The sequence below is a fragment of the Salmo salar genome, unplaced genomic scaffold, assembly GCF_965601325.2.
Source record: "Salmo salar unplaced genomic scaffold, fSalSal1 ptg000360l, whole genome shotgun sequence".
Classification (NCBI taxonomy): domain Eukaryota; kingdom Metazoa; phylum Chordata; class Actinopteri; order Salmoniformes; family Salmonidae; genus Salmo; species Salmo salar.
The window spans coordinates 2,022,330-2,049,457 of record NW_027675360.1 but is presented as its reverse complement, the minus strand read 5'-3'; the positions used below and the strand labels follow the sequence as shown (position 1 = coordinate 2,049,457).

The following is a 27,128-nucleotide window of genomic DNA, read 5'->3' as shown; positions in this document are numbered from 1 at the left end:
TGAAGCTGAAGGAGTCCTGGAGCAACTGAAGCAGGAGATAGCTGAGCTGAGGAAGAGAAGCACTGAGCTGGAGCAGCTCTCACACACAGAGGATCACATCCATTTCCTCCAGGTAACTAAACTGTCTTGTTACATGTGATATGAAATGAACTTCATGTGAAACTATTCATCTCAATCATTATGTTGTCCTGTCTGTTCCCCTCTCTCTATCCCTCTCTCTGTCTGTCTCTCTCTACCTCTCTGTCCCTCTCTCTCTGTCCCTCTCTCTCTCTCTCTGTCCCTCTCTCTCTCTCTCTCGTCCCTCCCTCTCTCTCTGTCCCTCTCTCTCTCGTCCCTCTCTCTCTCTCTCTGTCCCTCTCTCTCTCTCTCTGTCCCTCTCTCTCTCTCTCTGTCCCTCTCTCTCTCTGTCCCTCTCTCTCTCTCTGTCCCTCTCTCTCTCTCTCTGTCCCTCTCTCTCTCTCTGTCCCTCTCTCTCTCTCGTCTCTCTCTCTCTCTCTGTCCCTCTCTCTCTCTCGCTGTCCCTCTCTCTCTCTCGCTGTCCCTCTCTCTCTCTCTCTGTCCCTCTCTCTCTCTCTCTGTCCCTCTCTCTCTCTCTGTCCCTCTCTCGCTCTCTGTCCCTCTCTCTCTCTCTGTCCCTCTCTCTTTCTCTCTCTGTCCCTCTCTTGCTCTCTCTGTCCCTCTCTCTCTGTCCCTCTCTCTCTCTCGCTCTCTGTCCCTCTCTCCCTCTCTCTCTCTGTCCCTCTCTCCCTCGCTCTCTCTGTCCCCCTCTCTCTCTCTCTCTCTGTCCCTCCTCTCTCTCTCTTTCTCTCTGTCCCTCCTCTCTCTCTCTCTCGCTCCCTCTCTCTGTGTCCCTCTGTCCCTCTCTCTGTGTCCCTCTGTCCCTCTCTCTTTGTCCCTCTCTGTGTCCCTCTGTCTGTCTGTGTCCCTCTGTCTCTCTGTGTCCCTCTCTCTCTGTCTGTGTCCTCTCTGTCCCTCTGTCTGTGTCCCCCTGTCCCTCTGTCTGTGTCCCCCCTCTCTCTGTGTCTCTCTGTCCCTCTGTGTCCCTCTCTCTGTGTCCCTCTCTCTGTGTCCCTCTCTCTGTGTCCCTCTCTCTGTGTCCCTCTGTCTGTCTCTCTGTCTCTCTCTGTGTCCCTCTCTCTCTCTGTCTCTCTCGGTGCCCCTCTCTCTGTGTCTCTGTCCGTGTCCCCCTCTCTCTGGGTCTCGGTGTCCCTCTCTCTCTCTGTCCCTCTCTCCCTCTCTCTCTCCCCCTGTCTCTGTCTCTCTCTGTCTCTCTGTCTCTCTCTGTCTCTGTCTCTCTCTCTCTGTCTCTCTCTGTCTCTCTCTGTCCCTCTCTCTCTCTGTCTCTCTCTGTCCCTCTCTCTCTCTCTCTGTCTCTCTCTGTCCCTCTCTCTGTCTCTCTCTGTCCCCCTCTCTCTTTCTCTCTCTCTGTCCCTCTCTCTCCGTCGCTCTCTCTGTCCTTCTCTGTCTCCCTCTCTGTCCCTCTGTGTCTCTGTCTCTCTCTCCCTGTCTCTCTCTCTCTGTCTCGTCCCTCTCTCTGTCTCTCTCTGTCTCCAGAGTTATCAGTCTCTCTCCAGTATCAGTGTATCTTCAGACTTACCCAGCATCGTTGGCCGTCCTCTTCAGTACTTTGGAGATGTGAGTAAGACTGTGTCTGAACTGAGAGAGAAACTAGAAGACTTCCTTAAAGGAGAATGGACCAAGATCTCCACTACAGGTGTGTTGAAAACAATCAGAACATCAACTTTAGACCATTGAAAGTTCCCTACTAGTCATATACATGTGGAATATGGTATGATGATAACATTCCCTCTCTCTGCCAGCTGAGCTGGTTAATGTGTTTGTGTGTCTGTAGTGAATATAGTGGAGGTTGTTCTGCCTCCAGAGCCCAAGACCAGAGAACAGTTGTTACAATGTGAGTCTCTTTATTGTGAAGTAACTAACTGTCTCTTTTTACTGCCACTCCTAACAATCCCTCTAGAAATATATAGCAATAGTAGATCCTAATCAAAGACTGGGTATCTATCTGACTCCTCATATTTCTCTGATTTGATCTCTGCTGTGCTCTAATCAAAGACAGGGTAGATACAGTATCTGACTTAACTTATTGTTCTGACTCCCCTCATTGGTCTCTGCTCTGCTCTTCTCCCAGATTCCTGTCAGCTCACACTGGACCCAAACACAGCACACCCACACACACCTCTCTCTGTCTGAAGGGAACAGAAAGGTGACCTGTTCTGGCCACAGTCGAACCATATCCTGACCATCCAGACAGATTCACCGACTACGGTACCAGGTTCTGTGTAGAGAGGGTCTGTCTGGACGCTGTTACTGGGAGGTGGAGTGGAGTGGGGGACAGGGTTGATACAGCAGTCTCATATAAAGACATCAGCAGAACAGGGTCAGATGGTGGATTTGGAGTCAATAACAAGTCCTGGAGTTTACAGTGCTATAGTGATGGTTATTGTTTCAGACACAATAATGTTGTGACTAATGTATCAGGCCCTCAGTCCTCCAGAGTTGGAGTGTACCTGGATCACAAGGCAGGTACTCTGTCCTTCTACAGGGTCCTCTGACACAATGACCCTCCTCCACAGAGTCCAGACCACATTCACTCAGCCCCTCTATCCTGGGTTTATGCTCTCTGGTACTGCTGAGCTGGTTAAACTGTAGTAGGGTCCACATAGATACTAGTCATGCTGGTGTAGTCTATAGCTGAGCTGGTTAAACTGTAGTAGGGTCCACATAGATACTAGTCATGCTGGTGTAGTCTATAGCTGAGCTGGTTAAACTGTAGTAGGGTCCACATAGATACTAGTCATGCTGGTGTAGTCTATAGCTGAGCTGGTTAAACTGTAGTAGGGTCCACATAGATACTAGTCATGCTGGTGTAGTCTATATCTGAGCTGGTTAAACTGTAGTAGGGTCCACATAGATACTAGTCATGCTGGTGTAGTCTATAGCTGAGCTGGTTAAACTGTAGTAGGATCCACATAGTTACTAGTCATGCTGGTGTAGTCTATAGCTGAGCTGGTTAAACTGTAGTAGGGTCCACATAGATACTAGTCATGCTGGTGTAGTCTATAGCTGAGCTGGTTAAACTGTAGTAGGGTCCACATAGATACTAGTCATGCTGGTGTAGTCTATAGCTGAGCTGGTTAAACTGTAGTAGGGTCCACATAGATACTAGTCATGCTGGTGTAGTCTATATCTGAGCTGGTTAAACTGTAGTAGGGTCCACATAGATACTAGTCATGCTGGTGTAGTCTATAGCTGAGCTGGTTAAACTGTAGTAGGATCCACATAGTTACTAGTCATGCTGGTGTAGTCTATAGCTGAGCTGGTTAAACTGTAGTAGGGTCCACATAGATACTAGTCATGCTGGTGGTGATGGTCCCCAGATGTGATGATTTATTCTGCTCTGTTTTATGTACAATCCTTATTTTCTGACTGATTTGAATTTGAAGAGATTTAAGGTTTTCATATTTGATAAAATACAATGTCCATTTCCATGAATCATGATGTCTGGTGTTGATGTAACAACAGGTGGTCTTTTTAATCCACTATCCAGAGTCAGGAACAGATGAAGTTAGGTCTGCTACTGTTCAGTGATTAAATATATATACTTCTGTGAATATCTGAACCATTTGCATCCAAAAATAAACTGCTCACATTCTGGAGATAAACTTTGTAAGGACTGTGTGTGTGTTTTGTGTAAATAGTTTCTGAAAAAAGTGTGTCCAGCTCAAACGCTGATTGTTGTTGTAAATGAGCGTTCTAATCGAGCGTTCTAAATGAGGGTTCTAAAAGAGCGTTCTAAACGAGGGTTCTAAACGAGGGTTCTAAATGAGGGTTCTAATTGAGCGTTCTAAATGAGCGTTCTAAACGAGGGTTCTAAATGTGTGTTCTAAATTGAGAGGTAGCCTGACTGCCATTAGGTACCGAGATGAGATCCTCAGACCCCTTGTGAGACCATATGCTGGTGCGGTTGGCCCTGGGTTCCTCCTAATGCAAGACAATGCTAGACCTCATGTGGCTGGAGTGTGTCAGCAGTTCCTGCAAGAGGAAGGCATTGATGCTATGGACTGGCCCGCTCGTTCCCCAGACCTGAATCCAATTGAGCACATCTGGGACATCATGTCTCGCTCCATCCACCAACGCCACGTTGCACCACAGACTGTCCAGGAGTTGGCGGATGCTTTAGTCCAGGTCTGGGAGGAGATCCCTCAGGAGACCATCCGCCACCTCATCAGGAGCATGCCCAGGCGTTGTAGGGAGGTCATACAGGCACGTGGAGGCCACACACACTACTGAGCCTCATTTTGACTTGTTTTAAGGACATTACATCAAAGTTGGATCAGCCTGTAGTGTGGTTTTCCACTTTAATTTTGAGTGTGACCCCAAATCCAGACCTCCATGGGTTGATAAATTGGATTTCCATTGATTATTTTTGTGTGATTTTGTTGTCAGCACATTCAACTATGTAAAGAAAAAAGTATTTAATAAGATTATTTCTTTCATTCAGATCTAGGATGTGTTGTTTAAGTGTTCCCTTTATTTTTTTGAGCAGTATATATATAAATATAATAATAAGAGTGAAAAGTAGCAGCAGTGTATATGCTGGGTGTGAGTCTGTGGTGGCGTGTGTGTGTGTGTGTGTGACATCAGTATGCGTGAGTGTGTTATGTGTGTGTGGATCGAGACATGTGTATGTGTATATAGCCAGTGCAGGTAGAGTCAGTACAGATAGTCTGAGAAGCTATTCAGCAGTCTAATTGCTTTCAAGATAGAAGCTATCTTGGAGCCTGTTGGTCTGAGACCCGTTGCTCCGGTAGCACAGAGAACAGTCCATGTGCTTAGGTGGCTGAAGTCTTTGGCAATTTCCTGGGCCTTCCTTAGACACCGCCTGGTATAAACGTCCAGGATGGCATGGAGTTCGGCCCCAGAGAAGTACTAGGCTGTCCGCACCACCCTCTGTAGAGCCTTGTGGTCAAGGGCGGTGCAGTTGCCATACCAGACGGCGAAGCAGCCAGTCAAGATGCTCTCATTGGTGCAGCTTTAGAACTTCTTGAGTATCTGAGGACCAAATCTGTGTGTGTGTGTGTGTGTGTGTGTGTGTGTGTGTGTGTGTGTGTGTGTGTGTGTGTGTGTGTGTGTCTGTGTGTGTCTGTGTGTGTGTGTGTGTGTGTGTGTGTGTGTGTGTGTGTGTGTGTAGTGTGTGTGTGTGTGTGTGTGTGTGTGTGTGTGTGTGTGTGTCTTTTTTGTTATTGTTTTTGTTTTGTTGTTGAAACAGAGGAGAGGAGACTCCGGCAGCGACGTCAGAAAATTGCAGTACATATTGTGCTGTTCTATCACGCATGCAATAATGTCAGAGGGAAAAACAGTGTTGGTTGTTTGCAGTAACTTCTTTGTTGTTGTAATCCCAAACGGATGTGGCAGTTTCACCAATTAAGGATTCCAGCTGTAGCCCTTTCCTGCAGTCAAATGACCTAGTGGCCTCAAAAAGGAGGATGGTTATGAACAAACCACTCCTACGAGTGGAGTACTTTTGTTTCAAAGTAGATTTGTTTGACTACCAAGAAACACTCTGTGTGACACTGATGTAGTCCTCTGCAGTAAAAGGTTTTTAAAGCAGGAGAAAGAGACGAGTTGGTGCACTGTTACCAGCCTTTACTCTTCAGCTGTATGGTTGCACTTTCACGTTGCTGTACTATGCATTACTGTACTATGCATCCTCTCTATTTTCGCTGCAGCACAAATCAGGATAGCTATGTCTGTCTATACAAAGGTCTTAGTCATGAATGTTTCAAGCTATTCACGTTGATTCAATCACTGCTATTCAATACGGAATCAACAAAGGTTTACACCACACACTGATTGCCAATCAGAGGATGGTGAACTGTCCCTTTGAACCAGGTGACTCAAATGCCTGAGTCATATGTGATCATATAACATTCAAAACCTCCTGAGATCAACAAGTTATCACATAGTCTTGAATGACAACTACAGGAATTTTGTAACTCTGGACGTCATTCATTTCTTTGATATTTTATTTTGAAAGAATATTTCAAATCCATTGCTCTGAGTCATAAGAGTTCATTGTATTTCAGTTGAATTCATTGTATTCACAAGTGCTGCTCCCATTGAGGAGCCTCTCTATCTATGTAAATAGTGTTGTGTATTTTTCCAGACCCTTAATAAAAAATTGTACTCTTCTGAATAGCAGGAGTCAGGCAAGTGGGCTGTGGACTTTCTTGACTTTTCTTGACGTCTTTTAGTTTGATTGACTCCACCAAGGGGCAAAGATATAATCCTGTCAACAGTTTAATTTATAGATTTGTTGCTTCAGAGTGCAATCATTTATGATGCTTACGCATTTGACCTTCACTGTCCTCAAACCTCTGTCAGACCACATACAAACAGACATCTGTTGTTAGATGTTCGTTACAAATATGAAATATTAAATCAGTGACTTTCTATATATTTCTGTGTTGGTATCAAAGCAGAGCACAGCTTGTGTGAGCAGACAAAGGTGCTCAGGCAGCAGTCTGGAGGACTGGCTGCTGGCTGCTTGTCAACAACTTTTCAATACATCTATTTATGACCTTAGTTTAACTGTTGTACCCCATCAGAATGCAAAATATAATCTAGTTTAACTCCATTGTTTGTAAACAATGTGAATGTAAACAAACACTGTATAGCCTCAAAACATGGTTAAAACTATAACTTTGATACCGTGGAAGGTCAGTCCTTGCATTCATAACTCTGTCTATAATTTTGAAAGTGGTTTCATTTCTCCAGTGCCATCCCTCATCCCTTTACTAAAACGTTGTTATGGTTCAAACTGCACATTACCATTGGCTACATCAGAGTGCTTCTGAGACAGGATGGAATAATTCACAAATGACAAGAGGAGAATCTCCATAGTAAAGCACTCGTAGCAAAAATATCAATAACACCACTCTCAGTACAGATGCTATGACTCTACCTGACAGCCATGTGGTTGAAAATACAGTACATTCTTACCAGAGTGCCGTACCTTTAAAGAGATAGGGTGTGCTGTGGGGGACCATATGTTGTGTTGTCTCTCTTGTTTTGATGTGTGTTTTGTCCTATATTTATATTGTTTTTATTTTTTATTTTTAATCCCAGGCCCACGTCTCTGCAGGAGGCCTTTTGCCTTTTGGTAGGCCGTCATTGTAAATAAGAATTTGCTCTCAACTGACTTACCTAGTTAAATAAAGGTTCAATTAAAAATAAATATGGTGAGAGGACACCAAGGGACTTTGCAGATCATAATGAGGTATGGGGTCATTAAGTGGGAGGGGGTGGGGAAAAGGGTGGGTGGGGTGCTGTGACTGACCGAGAAAATGGGCGGAGGGCATGGGAAGGCAATGGGAGCAGTGCTTCCCAGGTCTGACATTGTGATGTCAGCGTAGTAATCTACCGATCAGCTGCATTCCCCAGTTGTCTCTCATTGTGGGTCATATGACCATAGAATTATGAATTAGAATACTAGAATAGTTATTTAATAGGATCTCTATACATATTATTCAGCTGGAGTGGACCGACAAACTCATTAGCTAGCTACATCGCCTCATGAGAAACAAAAGTCATTTCAGAAAATTAGTCAAATTAACCGCATGGGTGAGCTTACTTTCATTCAGAGCATAATTTAGTTACATGGAGAGTTTTTCTCCTGGAATTTCTATTTTGCATCAGGCTATGTCACTACATGCTGATTAGCTTTTAAAAGAGGATAATAAACAGTCTTTTCTCTGGGTATTGTTTTGCTATCTTGTCTGTGTAATTCAAGGACAAGTTGACTGAGTGTGATCGTGGAGGGAAGACACTGTGCTGAAAATATACATATAAATAGCAACTGTCAGGCCCATTGACTGCACTGATACAGGTGGAGACTGTTGTATTATTCATTACATGAGCTTGAAGCCACAACAGACAGTGAAGTCATATGTTTGTCCCACTCCATTAACAGTCAGCACGCCATTTTAATTTAGCCTTCTGGATTTGAAGGTATGTGGGCTCCATACCACACAAATGCATTATAAGACAAGACAAACATGGACATGCTAGGGGGAATGCTTTGACGTTGCCAGATTATCCAAATCGGAAAGAAGAATGACCTTGTTATATTGCTATGAGATTGAGTGTGTGCATTTATATGACGTTCATTTATATATTGTTAACAATTATGTGGTAAGTCATTAATAGTTCACCACCCCAGTATTACAATCTAGTGATTAAAGAAGTGTTTACCTGGCTAGGTGGATCTACCGTTGACTGCAAGCTGTTGTTATTTTATTGTGATAAGTTATTATGATTGGGTGAAGCAGCCATGAATGCTCAGTGCTTACACATGAAGTGCAGTGATAGTGGAGGGGGGAGTTGACTAGGATGGTGCCTCCCTGAAGGCTGCGGCAGGGCCGTGGCAGGATGTGACCCATGCCAGGGCCCCTAAGCGATATGCTGCTACCTCATCAACTGGAGCTGGGCTGACGGTCGCCAGCGTATGCTCTCTGCTCTACAAGGGCATGGACTCTGGCGGGGGGGATTAAGAGTGCACTGCCAGGGGTGGAAGAATGAGAGAGGAACAGAGTAGAGAGGGGGAGAAAGGAGAGAAAGGGGGAAGAGGAGAGAGCGAGTAGGGGAGGGAGAGAGTGCCCAAACAAGGAAGCCAGGGGAAAGAATACAAGCCACAGAGAGAGAGAGAGAGAGCTAGGTAAGGGTTAGTCACGTGTCAAACTCATTCCACAGAGGGCCAAGAGTCTGCAGGTTATCCCTCCACCCTTGTACTTGATAGATTAATTAAGGTCACTAATTAGTTAGGAACTCCCCTCACCTGGTTGTCTAGGTCTTTATTGAAAGGAAAAACCAAAAACCCGCAGACACTTGTGAATCGAATTTGACACCCCTAGGCTAGACGTTGTTGACTGTGGAGTTGTTGACTGTGGAGTTACTGGAAAAAGACTGACTGAGGGAGAAAAAAAGAGCTAGACAGTGCCTAATTTGTAAATCAGGAGTTGCCGGAACAAGTGAGCACGAGAGGGGGGTGACCTGCATTGCATGCATATCATCACATTTGCGTAGTGGCATAGAGCAGTAAGTAGAGGCATTTACAGAAGTTGCCCACATGGGGAAAAAAGGTTTGTGGCCTAGTGTCCAGAAAATGTTTGGCCTTTTTATAAACGCATTTAATGCAATTCTACGTCATTTTACGATTGGAGATTTTGGCACGATCTTTTTTAATGCTGCGTTCAAAACAACTGGGAACTCGGAGCTGGGCAATCTACGACTTCAGACTTCAGTGCGTTCAAGACAACTGCGAAATTGGGGAAATAACGAGCTCAGACTGGAAAAATTTGTTTTGGATGGTCATCCAATTTGAAATTCCACATGGGGAACTCTGGCCTCTTCTAGATCTCCGACTTTCCGACCTGACGATCACTGACATCATGATTCGGCTTATTTGTTTTCGAGTTCCAAGTTGTCTTGAAAGCACAAAATGATCGAAATGACAGGCAATTTAGACACGGACAAACTGAGAATCTGAGATCAATGAAAACGACATTGAATCCATCAATAGCCTAGGCCTATTTAATTTATTTCTCAACAGACAGCAGTAACCATAACTTTGTCAAATGTATTTCAACCCTTTGCGCGGCTCTATAAGGACATTATGAATTGCAATGCTGGAGAGATGAGAGTTGCAGGCTCATGTCTATCGGAGTAGATAGCGGGAGAGAGAGATAATAGAAAGTGAATCTCATTGTAGTGAGAGATGGGGGGGGGATTAAAGAAGAGGCAACTCCAAAGAACTTTGATCACGTTTATTAGAATCTTTACATTGCAAAAAGTGACAATTATTTTTCATGCCAGAAGAGGTACCGGATCCGGACAAAACGAAACTGTTCCAAGACGGAGAGGTGCCAGATCCTGTTCCAGTAGGATCCGGCTAAAATTAAGCACTGGAGAGAGGGCAAGTGCTGAGCGATTAACCGAAATTTCGTATTTTTTTCTCCGGTTATTCAACAACTAATTGACCGATGTGGGTTCAATGACTTGAATTCCATTTAGTTCGTTATTTCTGTGATCCCAACGCGCCGTTTCTCCAGAGAGAAATCAAATCATTCACGAGAGAAATCAAGTCAAGAACTATGTGGGACACTGGGCTGAAGGGAGTTGTAGTTTTCATTAACCAAATATTCAACCTAGTTCAGCGCAGAAATGTCGTAATTAACTACATTAACCACGTTTTTATCAACAGTTTTTAATTTGTTCGTTCGACATGGTGGGATATTTTTGTCTGTAAAATTAATTATGCGAGAAATGGCGGTGGAAACGCCTTTATGCTCAAATCTTTATGTCATTTCCATCATATCGAAGTAAACTTGTCACGCGATGATATTGAGTGTGGCCCTCCCACTACTACTCAGGAAACCATGCAGTTTCTTAGGCAACAGATTAAGTATATTATGATGAATTTCACAGTGTTGAAAGTGCACGGTGATGAGCTTGGTGCTCCTTTCCAATAAATATCGAGGGTCTTATTCTGGTGACACGATGCTCAACTGCCCTTTTGACAAATACAAATATCTTATCCAAAATAATTGAATCATGTGTACTAGCCAGTGGCAACCCGTCATTCAGGGCAGGTGAGGCAGATGTCTTTCTTGCTATCCACAAAAACATTGTGCCATCTGGTTTGCTTAATATAAGTATTTTGAAATTATTTTTACTTTAGCAATTCCATTTTTTTTAAGTATATTTAAATCCAAATACTTTTAGACTTTTATTCCTGAGTGGCGCAGCGGTCTAAGGCACTGCATCTCAGTGCAAGAGGTGTCACTTCAGTCCCTGGTTTGAATCCAGGCTGTATCACATCCGGCCGTGATTGAGAGTCCCATAGGGTGGCGCACAATTGGCCCAGCGTCGTCCGGTTTTGACCAGGGTAGGCCGTCATTGTAAATAATAAATATTTGTTCTTAACTGACTTTCCTAGTTAAATTAAAATAAAAATCTAATTACTGAAGTCGTATTTTACTGGGTGACTTCCACTACTACTTGAGTCATTTTCTATTAAGGTATCTTTACTTTTACTCAACTATGACTATTGAGTACATTTTGCACCTCTGCAAGCTGGCTGTTCTTTCCAGCTCGGACAGAGAGAAACTTTTACGCCTGCTACTTTAGGTTAGATACACACAGACCGCATAAACCACATAGGAGATGTACACAACACAACAATGAGAGAGGGATAGAGACAGTTTGTGAAAGTATGCCTTATCTCAGCCTGGTCTCATAGACTAGATGTAACATAGTAAATGTAAATCCGGGACCTCCAAATTAGTATGATGTGTTATGTTTGGTATGGTTACATAAGACAGAAGGTTAATTATGGCAAAAACAAAAGTTGGGTGGTTGGTCGGGGTGGTTGGGTCTAGCAACCCAAAGGTTGTGTATTTGAATGTCATCATGTACAACTTTAACATTTTTGCTAATTAGCAACTACTTTTTAGCTACTTTGCAACTACTTGGCATGTTAGCTAAAAAATCCCCTAACCTTATCCCTTTAACCAAACTCCTAACCTCAACCCTAACCTTAACCCTAACAATAACCCCTAACCCTATCCTCTAGCTTAGCTAACGTTAGCCACCTAGTTAAGGTTAGTGTTAGCCACCTAGCTAACGTTAGCCACAACAAATTTGAAGTTTTGCAAATTCATAACATATTGCATTATTTGCAATTCATAACAAATTGCAATTAGCAACATATCATACGAATTGTAATTCGTAACATCATACTACATTGAACAAAAATATAAACTCAACATGTAAAGTGTTGGTCCCATGTTTCATGAGCTGAAATAAAATATCCCAGAAATGTTCCATACGCACAAAAAGCTTATTTCTCTCACATTTTGTTTACATCCTTGTTAGTGAGCATTTCTCTTTTGCTAAGATAATCCATCCACCTGACAGGTGTGGCATATCAAGAAGCTGAATAAACAGCATGATCATTACACAGGTGCACCTTGTGCTGGGGGACAATAAAGGGCCACTCTAAAATGTGCAGTTTTGTCACACAACACAATGCCACAGATGTCTCAAGTTTTGAGGGACCGTGCAATTGGCATGCTGACTGCAAGAATGTCCACCAAAGCTGTTGCCAGATAATTTAATGTTAATTTCTCTACCAGAAGCCACCTCCAACGTTGCTTTAAAGAATTTGGCAGTACGACCAACCGGCCTCTCAACCGCAGACCACGTGTATGGCGTTGTGTGGGCGAGAGGTTTGCTGATGTCAACGTGTGAACATAGTGCCCCATGGTGGCGGTGGGGTTATGGTATGGGTAGGCATAAAATACAGACAACAAAAAAATGGCAATTTGAATGCACATAAATACCGTGACGAGATTCTGAGGCCCATAATGAGGCCAATATTGTTTTATCAATATTGATAAAATATTGAATATTTTATTCAATATTGTCATGTGAAATCCATAGATTAGGGTCTAATGAATTTATTTAAATTGACTGATTTCCTTATATGAACTGTAACTCAGTAAAATCTTTGAAATTGTTGCACATTGCATTTATATTTTTGTTCAGTATAATTGAAGTGTCCCAGATTTCGTTTACTAAGTTACATCTACCCCCCAGTCCAGGTTGGTTATCTACTTTGAAGAGCTAGTCAAATAATTTTGTCAGACAGCTCTGCAACATACTTAGGCAGGCTTGCCTAGCTGAATAGGATGACTAAAGACAGTACAGTACAGGGTGCGCAGAGATAACTTTGTCTGGCTAGCTGCTACTGCCTGAGCAGAGATGAGATGATGACTTTAAGGAATTAAAAATAATAAAGCCATCAAATAAAACTAAGTAATATACACAACTGAAATATTGTATTATTTCATAGCAATTTCCTATTTTTCTATTGATGTCAACCCAATGTGGACCTGACAGAAATAATTGAATGTGAATGTTCACTGTTGTTGGCTTTAGAATTTCAATTAAAAAGCTCTAAAATCCTTTGAATGTCATTATTTCATAATGCATTTAATTTTGAAAAAAATTATCGTAAACAAAATAAAAAAACATAATTATTTTTTTATAATCGAACCCAAAACCGAATCGAGCTCAAAAAACACTTATCGCTCAGCACTAGTTCCATGTAGAACCCTCTGTGGAAATGGTTCTACATGGAACCTCAAAGTTTCTATCAGGAACCAAAAGTGTTCTACTTGGAACCAAAAAAGGTTAGTCAAATGGTTCTCTTATGGGGACAGATAGCACCTTTTTTATGAGTGTAGAGAGCGCACAAGACATAGGGCATATAAGTCGCTTGGAGTGGTGAGAGACAGAAGGGGGAGGGAAAGTGTGGGGGAAAGAGACTGGGAGAGAGAAGCTGCTCTGTGTGGACTGTAGCTTGCAGCTGTAATTGTGGAAGAGCGAGAAAGCGTGCTCATGTGAGAGAGACTCAGAGACTACTAGAGAGAGAGAGAGAGAAAGCAAAAGAGGTTGAGAGAGAGTGAGAGAGAGACAGACAGATAGCGAAGGCTGAAACACAGAGAGTGAAGTAAATAAAGAATGCAAGAAAGACAGTACAGTGACGCAGTGCTTCTCTGTCTACTGTAGGTGTACGAATTCTGTGGAGGCAGCGTGATACAAGGACTATACATTTCCTGTCTCCTATCAGCCGGATTTACTCCGAAAAGGGCATCAATGACCATTGGACCATATACTTCTCCACAATATTGCAGGCACTAAAGGTGGACTTTTAACAAGTGCAGTGACAATGCAGGTGAGATTCTCTTGATAGTTTATATACTGTACATGTGTTCAACTGCATGTTGTACTGAAATTATAGTGTTTGGTTTGCTAGACTTGAAGTAAGCCTTTTTATTGAAATGAATCACTTGTGGTGCATGGCATTTCTATCTGTTTATAATCGGGAAAACTGAATATCTACTAGATGCCGAGTTATGTATATTTCATACGCTTGCAGACTGTATGTTATGTTTGCGGTAAAAAAATATTCAACAGCTTCTGTCTGAAGCCAGATGATGTGTCGACAGAGGCTGTGTTGTTTAGTTTAATTGTGGTAATGAGCTGTTACTATGCATTTACTTATAATCTGAGATATATTTGATATGGCTTCCAGGTAAAAAACAAAAAACAAAGATGTGCTTTGGAAAGTGAACTTTTATGATTGAGTGTAGAGAACAATGACGTTCTGTGTCTCTGTATCGCTCTTCTCATACCGTACACACAGATACAGTCACACTCACAATATGTGTTGCTTTGTTCACTAAGTCCTGTGCTGCTGGCTCTCCCTAGCTGCAGACAGCAGGACAGTTGATGGAGTGACGTGCTCTGGGTGGGGTGCCTGTTCATTAGATGAGTGTGATTGAGACCACAGTATATTGACAGGGAGTAGAACGATGAGACTACTGTACATGGTTAACAAACACAACAAAGATCAACAGAGCAAGCGAGGAGTCACCTATAGATCTACGGATAGCTGGATTCAGGAATAAAGCGCCATGTAATTGTTAAAATATACTTAAGTATTAAAAGTACAAGTATAAATCATTTCACATTCCTTATAGAGTGGAGTTGGTATCGCAGTTGAGAAAATACTTTCAGACAAAAAGCTAAAAAGCGACTGCCCCTAAAAACCAACGACTCCCTTTGAAAACGGGCGATGTGGCATCAGAAACATTAATTATAGTGTAAAAATGTACTACAAAGTGTAGCTAAACAGAATAACTTTGGTCATACCCAGTCAGCACATGACGTCCAAGGACGTCGAATTATGGTCGATTTCAGGTCTGTCTGTTGTGGCCACTATTTCACCCTAAAATAATCATCCCAAATTGGGCTGTGTATAACTATGTAAATGTCTCTCGGACCAGGTGACTTTTATCAATATACACTCTAAAAAGTAAAGGTTCCTGGAGTATCCTTTAGGGGTTCTTCAAATTGGAACTGTGGGGGAACCCCTAAAAGTTATTTGAAGAACATTTTGTGGGAACTCCTATAAGTTCTTCGAAGAACCCCTTATCATGGTTCCTCAAAGAACCTTTTGGGGTTCATTTTTTTAACTCCCAGCAAACCAGACAGCACCATTTTTTTATTGCCTTTTTTTTTTTTACAGATAGCCAGGGGCACACTCCAACACTCGAACATCATTTAAAAACAACGCATTTGTGATTAGTGAGTCTGCCAGAGTTAGAAGGGATGACCAGGGATGTTCTCTTGATAAGTGTGTGAATTTGACCTTTTTCCTGTCTTGCTAAGCATTCGAAACATAACAAGTACTTCTGGGTGTCAGGGAAAATGTATGGAGTAAAAAGTACATTATTTTCTTTAGGAAGGTAGCAAAGTAAAAGTAAAAGTTGTCAAATATAAATAGTAAAGTACAGATACCCCCAGAAAATGACTTAAGTAGTACTTTAAAGTATTTTTACTTGAGTACTTTACACCACTGGTTATGTGTCATTATATAAGAGCATTAAATATTGCAAGTTGAGCTTCCACCTCCCATTATGGCCTGTAGAGTAAATTGCTGCTCTTAGTTGAGCTAATTAGTCATGGTGATTGGTCTATAGGCATGGTTCATGATGAACAAAACAATGCAGCCTCTCTGTCCATGTTGGATTCATTAGCTTCATTCAGCCTGTTGCACACACGCATACGTCTGCGTGCGAGGATTGCATGGAGAGAAAAAAAAAACGTTGAATGTGCCGTGAAGGTTAAGGGCTCCATTATTTTGTGTGCATTATATTAAACATGTGAGGCCTGTCACTTAGGCTGGTCCTGCTGGGCCATACCGATAGTTCCCATGGCACTCATCCTCGATGTTAATCAACAACAACAAAAAATGGACTCTGGTTTGTGAGGTGAACTAACCTTCCTACTTGGCTTGCAGAGACAAGGTGCTGTCAATTTAACCTTTTATTTTGACTAGGCAAGTCAGTTAAGAACAAATTCTTATTTACAATGACAGCCTACCAGGGAACAGTGGGTTAACTGCCTTATTTAGGGCAGAATGACAGATTTTTTACGTTGTCAGCTCAGGGATTCGATCCAACAACCTTTCGGTTACTGGCCCAATGCGCTAACCACTAGGCACTAGGCTACCTGACACCCCAAATAAACTGGATGTAATTAGCTTGAAGAATACTGTCAGTCCCTGGAGAACCCTTGATCTGTGTCCCTAACGTAAGATGAAGTGGGAGTGCTGCTGCCTGAGGAGCTGCAGCTGCAGTCAATATTAACTGGGCTGGGCTATTTTTACCCCATTTTGTTTTTCCACTGAATTGGTCTTTTAACCCAAATATATATGAATTCTAGTCAATGGACACAATAAGCAAAAATGTGTGAGATGTTTGAAATGATTCCCTTTGTTTTGGGCAATGATAACTAGGACTGTAAATGTAGGAGAATTGTGAATTGTTTTCACTCAGTCGGATTCACAATGTTATTTTAGGCATTTCCACATTCACATTTTTTTATTGAGTTTTCTTGCTTTCTGCTCACTGCAGCCAGTGTAAAAATCCATGGTCTTGTTGCGCTGATCTGTCAGTGTTCCCTCCAATTGACTTTTTCTTGCTAGATGTCTGTCTCTCTTGATATCTTCATGCACACCAGTCAAGGGGATATTGTGTAGGAGATTGAAAGGCAAAGGTATGTAGTTGTCAGCTGAAACCAAAATCTGGTTCTGAAACATTGGGTACTCTTGGACTATTCGTTTCAAAGACAAGCATAAAAATGTTACGCAATAACAAGATTTAGAAGGAACATCTTACCTCATACAAAAGGTACCTCTGAAATATGGACTATTTGATTACATACAGTCAAGTCCCAAATTATTGGCACCCTTGAGAAAGATGAGCAAAAAATACTATATAAAATATATAATACAAATACTACTAATTCTACAGTATTTGATTGCAAAAAAAGGGAAAATTATATTATTTTATACTAATGCAAGTGCTCAGAGCAAGAGATTTTGTTAAACAAGTAATACAAAATTATCAAAATGATTGGCACCCCTGTTTTTAATACTCTAGCATCCTCCCCTTGCGAGGATAACAACACAGCCTTAAACACTTTTTTAATGATGATTGGAGAACACATTGGGATGGATCTTAGACCACTCCTCCATACAGAATATTTCCAGATCCTTGATATCCTTCGTCTGCGTTTATGGACTGCCCTCTTCAATTCAAACCACAGGTTTTCAATGGGGATCAAATCCTGAGACGGCCATTCAAAATGTTTATTTTGTGGTCAATTAACCATTTCTTTGTGGATTTTGATGTGTGCTTGGGGTTATTGTCTTGCTAAAAGATCCACTTGCGGCAAAGTTTCAAGATCCCTCCCAAATGTGTTCTCCAACCTCATAAAACATTTTCGAAAAAAAGCTCAGTGTCGTTATACCTGTATTGAAAACAGGGGATTCAGGAAAAAGATATGATCCCTTATTGATGTCACCTGTTAAATCCACTTCCATCCGTGTAGATGAAAGAGAGGAGACAGGTTAAAGAAGGCTTTTTAAGCCTTGAGACAATTGAGACATGTACTGTGTATGTGTGCCATTCAGAAGGTAAATGGGCAAGACAAAAGGACATCCAGCCAACTTGACACAACTGTGGGAAGCATTTGAGTCAACATGGGCCAGCATCCCTGTGGAATGCTTTCGACACCTTGTAGAGTCCATGCTCCAACGCATTGAGGTTGTTCTGAGGGCAAAAGGGAGCGGGGGGATCCAACAACTGAAAAAACACATTTTGCCCCAGGGATCCGTGGAAGTTTAGAGGGTGTAATACAATACAATGTAATATTATTAATCTACAATGTTTGTTATTAAACCTTGGGCAACATGAGCCTATTGGTATCCACAGTACTCCACCTATTATACATTTTCCATCTCAAATCTTCAATACTATATTTTTTTTACATAAATGCACTGTAATTTAAAGTAATTGTCCAGTGAAAATCAAACTTTTAAAAGTTAATGTTCTGTTAACTCATACCCAAATAATTTTGACTATACTCGTATTTGTGGCCGAAGCATTAATTGGAGAAAAAATACTTTAAAAAAGCCACCTCAAACTTGTATCTCAAACAGACCGTTTCAAAAATGCTTTTTAAATGAGATTTAAACATAATCGGTTCAAGGACATACATCTGGTGTATTAGAAGCATTTATTGGTACCATGATTGACTTTCTATTTATTTATTTCACTATTATGGGGGATCCTGTTTTCTGCTAACAATGCCTGCAGTGGTGCGGTCGGCCGTGAACTTCCATGGCTTCAATGAGAGGTGGCAGTCTGTCACGTCTGCTCTCGCTCCTCCCCTCCGGTGTTTGACGTCGCCGGTATACTAACCGCCGGTCCTGGGATCCATCATTACGAGCACCTGCACGTTGTCATGAGGCAAACCTGGACTCCATTACCTTACTTATTACCACCCCTATATCTGGCCCTCCCTTAGGTTCCTTCCCCAGTCAGTATTGATCCTGTGTACATGCAAAGACGCTACTGTTATGTTGTCTCGTTTGTTGTTTTATTAAACGTTTCACCTGCTTCTCAACTCACAGCGTCTTCGTTACACAGTCGTTTTCTCTCTGCCTCATGACAACATGTGTAGAACTGCAGGATATTAGCGTTATAGTTGCAACAAGAAACATTTCTCTGCCCCATGACAACATGTGTAGAACTGCAGGATATTAGCGTTATAGTTGCAACAAGAAACATTTCTCTGCCCCATGACAACATGTGTAGAACTGCAGGATATTAGCGTTATAGTTGCAACAAGAAACATTTCTCTGCCTCATGACAACATGTGTAGAACTGCAGGATATTAGCGTTATAGTTGCAACAAGAAACATTTCTCTGCCCCATGACAACATGTGTAGAACTGCAGGATATTAGCGTTATAGTTGCAACAAGAAACATTTCTCTGCCCCATGACAACATGTGTAGAACTGCAGGATATTAGCGTTATAGTTGCAACAAGAAACATTTCTCTGCCCCATGACAAAATGTGTAGAATGCAGGAAATTAGCAAGTTTTTTTCCCTCCAAGAGGCAGACCTTTAAAATGTTCATTCCCAGGGCCCGAGACTTGGTTTGTCCGGCCTTGCACACGAAATCATGGTAAAACTCCTTGTATGATATTTTTTAGACTTATTTATATATTTATAGACTGAGCTATTTAAAAACACTTTTTCAACATTTCAAGATAGCAGTTAGTTCAGTTTGATCTTATTAAAGACAGCTGTATAATTTTTTTAATTCATTTTGACATATTGTTTGGGACCACTTTTTTTGCTCTGTTTGAAGGCTGTCAGCTTCTTCTCAGGAGGAGAATCACTTAGCCTTTCAACTAATTTTCAAATGATAGGATGCCTAAACTAACGGTGTACACCAGGTGTATCCAGTATAAACTAACGGTGTACACCAGGTGTATCCAGTATAAACTAACGGTGTACACCCGAAGCTTCCAGTCTGTTATTCGAACTCAATCAGCATGACAGAGTGATCTCCAGCCTTGTCCTCGTCAACACTCACACCTGTTAACGAGAGAATCACTGACATGCTGGTCCTTTTGTGGCAGGGCTGAAATGCAGTGGAAATGTTTTTTTGGGGGGGATTCAGTTAATTTGCATAACCCCCTCCTACTGCAGTACATCCAGGAGGAGGTAGGATTACACTACCCACAACCCCCTCCTACTGCAGTACAAACAGGAGGAGGTAGGACTACACTACCCACAACCCCCTCCTACTGCAGTACGTACAGGAGGAGGTAGGACTACACTACCCACAACCCCCTCCTACTGCAGTACATACAGGAGGTAGGACTACACTACCCACAACCCCCTCCTACTGCAGTATCTACAGGAGGAGGTAGGACTACACTACCCACAACCCCTCCTACTGCAGTACATACAGGAGGAGGTAGGACTACACTACCCACAACCCCCTCCTACTGCAGTACATCCAGGAGGAGGTAGGATTACACTACCCACAACCCCCTCCTACTGCAGTATGTACAGGAGGAGGTAGGACTACACTACCCACAACCCCCTCCTACTGCAGTACATACAGGAGGAGGTAGGACTACACTACCCACAACCACAGTTCCCTAAAGGCAGGGTTGGGTAGGTTAGTACCCCGTTAGAGGGTTGGGTAGGTTAGTACCCCGTTAGAGGGTTGGGTAGGTTAGTACCCCGTTAGAGGGTTGGGTAGGTTAGTACCCCGTTAGAGGGTTGGGTAGGTTAGTACCCCGTTAGAGGGTTGGGTAGGTTAGTACCCCGTTAGAGGGTTGGGTAGGTTAGTACCCCGTTAGAGGGTTGGGTAGGTTAGTACCCCGTTAGAGGGTTGGGTAGGTTAGTACCCCGTTAGAGGGTTGGGTAGGTTAGTACCCCGTTAGAGGGTTGGGTAGGTTAGTACCCCGTTAGAGGGTTGGGTAGGTTAGTACCCCGTTAGAGGGTTGGGTAGGTTAGTACCCCGTTAGAGGGTTGGGTAGGTTAGTACCCCGTTAGAGGGTTGGGTAGGTTAGTACCCCGTTAGAGGGTTGGGTAGGTTAGTACCCCGTTAGAGGGTTGGGTAGGTTAGTACCCCGTTAGAGGGTTGGGTAGGTTAGTACCCCGTTAGAGGGTTGGGTAGGTTAGTACCCCGTTAGAGGGTTGGGTAGGTTAGTACCCCGTTAGAGGGTTGGGTAGGTTAGTACCCCGTTAGAGGGTTGGGTAGGTTAGTACCCCGTTAGAGGGTTGGGTAGGTTAGTACCCCGTTAGAGGGTTGGGTAGGTTAGTACCCCGTTAGAGGGTTGGGTAGGTTAGTACCCCGTTAGAGGGTTGGGTAGGTTAGTACCCCGTTAGAGGGTTGGGTAGGTTAGTACCCCGTTAGAGGGTTGGGTAGGTTAGTACCCCGTTAGAGGGTTGGGTAGGTTAGTACCCCGTTAGAGGGTTGGGTAGGTTAGTACCCCGTTAGAGGGTTGGGTAGGTTAGTACCCCGTTAGAGGGTTGGGTAGGTTAGTACCCCGTTAGAGGGTTGGGTAGGTTAGTACCCCGTTAGAGGGTTGGGTAGGTTAGTACCCCGTTAGAGGGTTGGGTAGGTTAGTACCCCGTTAGAGGGTTGGGTAGGTTAGTACCCCGTTAGAGGGTTGGGTAGGTTAGTACCCCGTTAGAGGGTTGGATAGGTTAGTACCCCGTTAGAGGGTTGGGTAGGTTAGTACCCCGTTAGAGGGTTGGGTAGGTTAGTACCCCGTTAGAGGGTTGGGTAGGTTAGTACCCCGTTAGAGGGTTGGGTAGGTTAGTACCCCGTTAGAGGGTTGGGTAGGTTAGTACCCCGTTAGAGGGTTGGGTAGGTTAGTACCCCGTTAGAGGGTTGGGTAGGTTAGTACCCCGTTAGAGGGTTGGGTAGGTTAGTACCCCGTTAGAGGGTTGGGTAGGTTAGTACCCCGTTAGAGGGTTGGGTAGGTTAGTACCCCGTTAGAGGGTTGGGTAGGTTAGTACCCCGTTAGAGGGTTGGGTAGGTTAGTACCCCGTTAGAGGGTTGGGTAGGTTAGTACCCTGTCCTCAGGACCTTTACCATAATCTATCAGTCTCTGTGTGTGTGTGTGTGTGTGTGTGTGTGTGTGTGTGTGTGTGTGTGTGTGTGTGTGTGTCAGGATGACATCATCGATGATGCGGTGGGTTTCGTGGCGGCAGCGGAGATGCTGAGGGAGAGGGGGGCGGGGACGATCATCGCCGTGGCAACGCACGCCATCCTGTCCGCGGACGCTCCCAGGATCCTCCAGGAGTCAGTCATTAGTCAGAGAGGAGAGGAGGTACCCCCTGTATATAACCTCATTACTACCCGGTACCCCCTGTATATAGTCTCATTACTACCTGGTACCCCCTGTATATAACCTCATTACTACCCGGTACCCCCTGTATATAGCCTCATTACTACCCGGTACCCCCTGTATATAGCCTCATTACTACCTGGTACCCCCTGTATATAGCCTCATTACTACCTGGTACCCCCTGTATATAGCCTCATTACTACCTGGTACCCCCTGTATATAACCTCATTACTAACCGGTACCCCCCGTATATAGCCTCATTACTACCCGGTACCCCCTGTATATAGCCTCATTACTACCTGGTACCCCCTGTATATAGCCTTATTACTACCTGGTACCCCCTGTATATAGCCTCATTACTACCTGGTACCCCCTGTATATAGCCTCATTACTACCTGGTACCCCCTGTATATGTGACAGGTTACAGGAAATACTCATAGCCTGTTATACATTAAAAAGTATTAGTAAGTTCATAGTATGTGAGGATCTTAAAACATCTAAGGTTAAAAATATCATGCATTCTGTATTAGTTGATAGAGATGGATAACATTCATATAATTGTGTTAAAAAGTAAAAAATCCATCAAGCGTACAAAAGGTAAGAATTGTAAAAGGAATGTGTAAACCGTTATATTGATTACTTTATTTTGTGGTGCCAAATTGAAGGGGAAAAGTGTTAATCTGTGATCTACTAAATGCTCTTTAATCTATGAGCCTGAGATCGATTGCTCTGGTCTCCAGCCAAGTTCGCGGGGAAATCGCGGTCTTTTCCTCATTACAGTAAAAGTTCTCAGTGAGGAAACAATACCGTATCACACTCGGGATTATTTCTCCCCTTTTTCAGGGGCCAAAGCCTCATTAGATATCGGTCGTCCAGAACAACTAGCCAAAGCCTCATTAGATATCGGTCGTCCAGAACAACTAGCCAAAGCCTCATTAGATATCGGTCGTCCAGAACAACTAGCCAAAGCCTCATTAGATATCGGTCGTCCAGAACAACTAGCCAAAGCCTCATTAGATATCGGTCGTCCAGAACAACTAGCCAAAGCCTCATTAGATATCGGTCGTCCAGAACAACTAGCCAAAGCCTCATTAGATATCGGTCGTCCAGAACAACTAGCCAAAGCCTCATTAGATATCGGTCGTCCAGAACAACTAGCCAAAGCCTCATTAGATATCGGTCGTCCAGAACAACTAGCCAAAGCCTCATTAGATATCGGTCGTCCAGAACAACTAGCCAAAGCCTCATTAGATATCGGTCGTCCAGGACAACTAGACAAAACCTCATTAGATATCGGTCGTCCAGAACAACTAGCCAAAGCCTCATTAGATATCGGTCGTCCAGAACAACTAGCCAAAGCCTCATTAGATATCGGTCGTCCAGAACAACTAGCCAAAGCCTCATTAGATATCGGTCGTCCAGAACAACTAGCCAAAGCCTCATTAGATATCGGTCGTCCAGAACAACTAGCCAAAGCCTCATTAGATATCGGTCGTCCAGGACAACTAGCCAAAGCCTCATTAGATATCGGTCGTCCAGAACAACTAGCCAAAGCCTCATTAGATATCGGTCGTCCAGAACAACTAGCCAAAGCCTCATTAGATATCGGTCGTCCAGGACAACTAGCCAAAGCCTCATTAGATATCGGTCGTCCAGAACAACTAGCCAAAGCCTCATTAGATATCGGTCGTCCAGGACAACTAGCCAAAGCCTCATTAGATATCGGTCGTCCAGAACAACTAGCCAAAGCCTCATTAGATATCGGTCGTCCAGAACAACTAGCCAAAGCCTCATTAGATATCGGTCGTCCAAAGGAAGTCTGTAGACGGGAGTGTTTATGCGTCTATACAGAACAACTGGCGTAATTTCCCGGACTATTAAGCGCACCTGAATATAAGCCGAACCCACTGAATTTTTAAAAAAAGTATTATTTTGAACATAAATAAGTCGCACATGTCTATAAGCCGCAGGTGCCTACCGGTACATTGAAACAAATTAACTTTACACAGGCTTTAATGAAACACGGCTTGTAACAACAATAAATAGGCTTTAACGAAACACAACTACAAAATGAGGATGTGATTTGCTCGGGTTTCCCAAAAACATGATTTGCTGGTTGGGGTAAGTTTCTCAAAAGCATGTGAAATCACAAAAAAAAAGTGTCTTGGACCCTTACTATGAAATTCAACTTACATAAATAAAATAGATTTAGTTGTTTAAAAAAAAGAACTTCTCCTGTAAGGTAGTGTTATTAAAATGGAGGTGAAATGTCTTTAAAAAGTGGGTGTTAACGAAATGTCTGTGTGGCACTCTTCCCCCTCCCACTACACTTTCTCCCTCCCCTCCCAGGATGTGAAGTTAAAGAACATGGGTTCTTGGCCCAGCGTTCTCAGTCCACCCCCGCCTCCGCTGTCCGCTCCTCTAGCGACAGCTTCGAACAGGTCCGTCGCGTCGCCCGAGAGAAGGAGAGAGAGAAACAGCTAAAAGCACAGGCCAGGAGAGAGCAGGAGAAACTACGGTAAGAGGGAAGGATGGAGGGAGGGAAAGGGAGGAGGAGGAGGAGGAGGAGAGGGAGAAGACCTCTCAGCCGAGGTAGAAACTATGGTGAGAAAAAAGGGAAGGATGGATAAAGGGAGAAGCTCATTCTAGCACCCCATCTAAGCTCATCCCCCTCTGACACTCCACTTTCTCTTCTCCAGTAGCCGTGACGACGAGGACCCTGTGGAGCAGCAGGGGAGGGGGCGTGTCCAGGAGGACACTCGCCGTCGCCAGGAGCAACTTTCGCCTCAACCCCTCCCGCCGACTCCCCACAGGCCCCTCCCACTCAACAGGCCACACCCTCGGCCGCAGCAGAACGCCATGGACCAGCAGAGGGAGCTGGCGAGACGCCGCGAGCAGGAAAGGAGGAGGAGAGAGGTGGTAATACTTTATAGCAGTAATACTACTATAATACTAACATGTTATACTAGTATAGCAGGAGAGAGGCGGTAATACTTTATAGCAGTAATACTACTATAATACTAACATGTTATACTAGTATAGTAGGAGAGAGGCGGTAATACTTTATAGCAGTGATACTACTATAATACTAACATGTTATACTAGTATAGCAGGAGAGAGGCGGTAATACTTTATAGCAGTAATACTACTATAATACTAACATGTTATACTAGTATAGCAGGAGAGAGGCGGTAATACTTTATAGCAGTAATACTACTATAATACTAACATGTTATACTAGTATAGTAGGAGAGAGGCGGTAATACTTTATAGCAGTAATACTACTATAATACTAACATAATATACTTTTCTAGCAGAAGAGAGGTGGTAATACTTTATAGCAGTTATACTACTATAATACTAACATGATATACTGGTATAGCAGGAGAGAGGTGGCAATACTTTATAGCAGTAATACTACTATAATACTAACATGATATACTGGTATAGCAGGAGAGAGGCGGTAATACTTTATAGCAGTAATACTACTATAATACTAACATGTTATACTAGTATAGCAGGAGAGAGGTGGTAATACTTTATAGCAGTAATACTACTATAATACTAACATGTTATACTAGTATAGCAGGAGAGAGGTGGTAATACTTTATAGCAGTAATACTACTATAATACTAACATGTTATACTAGTATAGTAGGAGAGAGGTGGTAATACTACTATAATACTAACATGTTATACTAGTATAGCAGGAGCGAGGCGGTAATACTTTATAGCAGTAATACTACTATAATACTAACATAAAATACTAGTTTAGCAGGAGAGAGTTGGTAATACTTTATAGCAGTAATACTACTATAATACTAACATGATATACTGGTATAGCAGGAGAGAGGTGGCAATACTTTATAGCAGTAATACTACTATAATACTAACATGTTATACTAGTATAGCAGGAGAGAGGCGGTAATACTTTATAGCAGTAATACTACTATAATACTAACATGTTATAGTAGGAGAGAGGCGGTAATACTTTATAGCAGGAGAGAGGCGGTAATACTTTATAGCAGTAATACTACTATAATACTAACATGTTATACTAGTATAGCAGGAGAGAGGCGGTAATACTTTATAGCAGTAATACTACTATAATACTAACATGATATACTGGTATAGCAGGAGAGAGGCGGTAATACTTTATAGCAGTTATACTACTATAATACTATCATAAAATACTGGTTTAGCAGAAGAGAGGTGGTAATACTTTATTGCAGTAATACTACTATAATACTAACATAAAATACTAGTTTACCAGAAGAGAGGTGGTAATACTTTATAGCAGTTATACTACTATAATACTAACATGTTATACTAGTATAGCAGGAGAGAGGTGGTAATACTTTATAGCAGTTATACTACTATAATACTAACATAATATACTTTTCTAGCAGAAGAGAGGTGGTAATACTTTATAGCAGTTATACTACTATAATACTAACATAATATACTTTTCTAGCAGGAGAGAGGCGGTAATACTTTATAGCAGTAATACTACTATAATACTAACATGTTATACTAGTATAGCAGGAGAGGTGGTAATACTTTATAGCAGTAATACTACTATAATACTAACATGTTATACTAGTATAGCAGTAATACTACTATAATACTAACATGATATACTGGTATAGCAGGAGAGATGAGGAGAGAATCATCATAAAGATACGTATTAATATATGTATATTCTTGTTATATTATGTATATTCAGTTATATTACAATAATACAGAGGACAGGTAGTTTAGCTGAGAAGAGATGGGAAAGATTAACACTGCATCTAATTCCTCTCTCTCTCTCTCGCTCTGTCTCTCATCCCCCTCTCTCTACAGATGGCGGACACCATTGACATCAACTTCCAGAGCGACTTGATGGCCATCTTTGAAGAGAACCTTTTCTGAGAGAGAGATTGAGAAAGGAGGAGAGGGAGAGAAAGAGATATGAACTCTACCTTATCCCACCATGGCTGGGATTTCACACACAACACCCTCCCTCCCTCTGATTAGAGACCCCAGACCAGGATGTGAGCTCCAGAGACTTGAAGGAGACTGAGGTGAGGTACAGTAATAAGGAGTAGCCCTCCCTCCCTCCCTCTGATTAGAGACCCCAGACCAGGATGTGAGCTCCAGAGACTTGAAGGAGACTGAGGTGAGGTACAGTAATAAGGAGTAGCCCTCCCTCCCTCCCTCTGATTAGAGACCCCAGACCAGGATGTGAGCTCCAGAGACTTGAAGGAGA

At 42.7% G+C, this 27,128-nt stretch overlaps 1 long non-coding RNA gene across 1 annotated transcript; it reads left to right on the top strand.

The window, feature by feature from the left end:
- Positions 1–13,357: 13,357 nt before the first annotated feature.
- Positions 13,358–24,837, top strand: LOC106598020 (uncharacterized). The gene is made up of 4 exons (XR_014391357.1): positions 13,358–13,819; positions 21,702–21,860; positions 24,228–24,396; positions 24,578–24,837. It is a non-coding gene; the product is annotated as an uncharacterized LOC106598020 (long non-coding RNA).
- Positions 24,838–27,128: the final 2,291 nt, after the last annotated feature.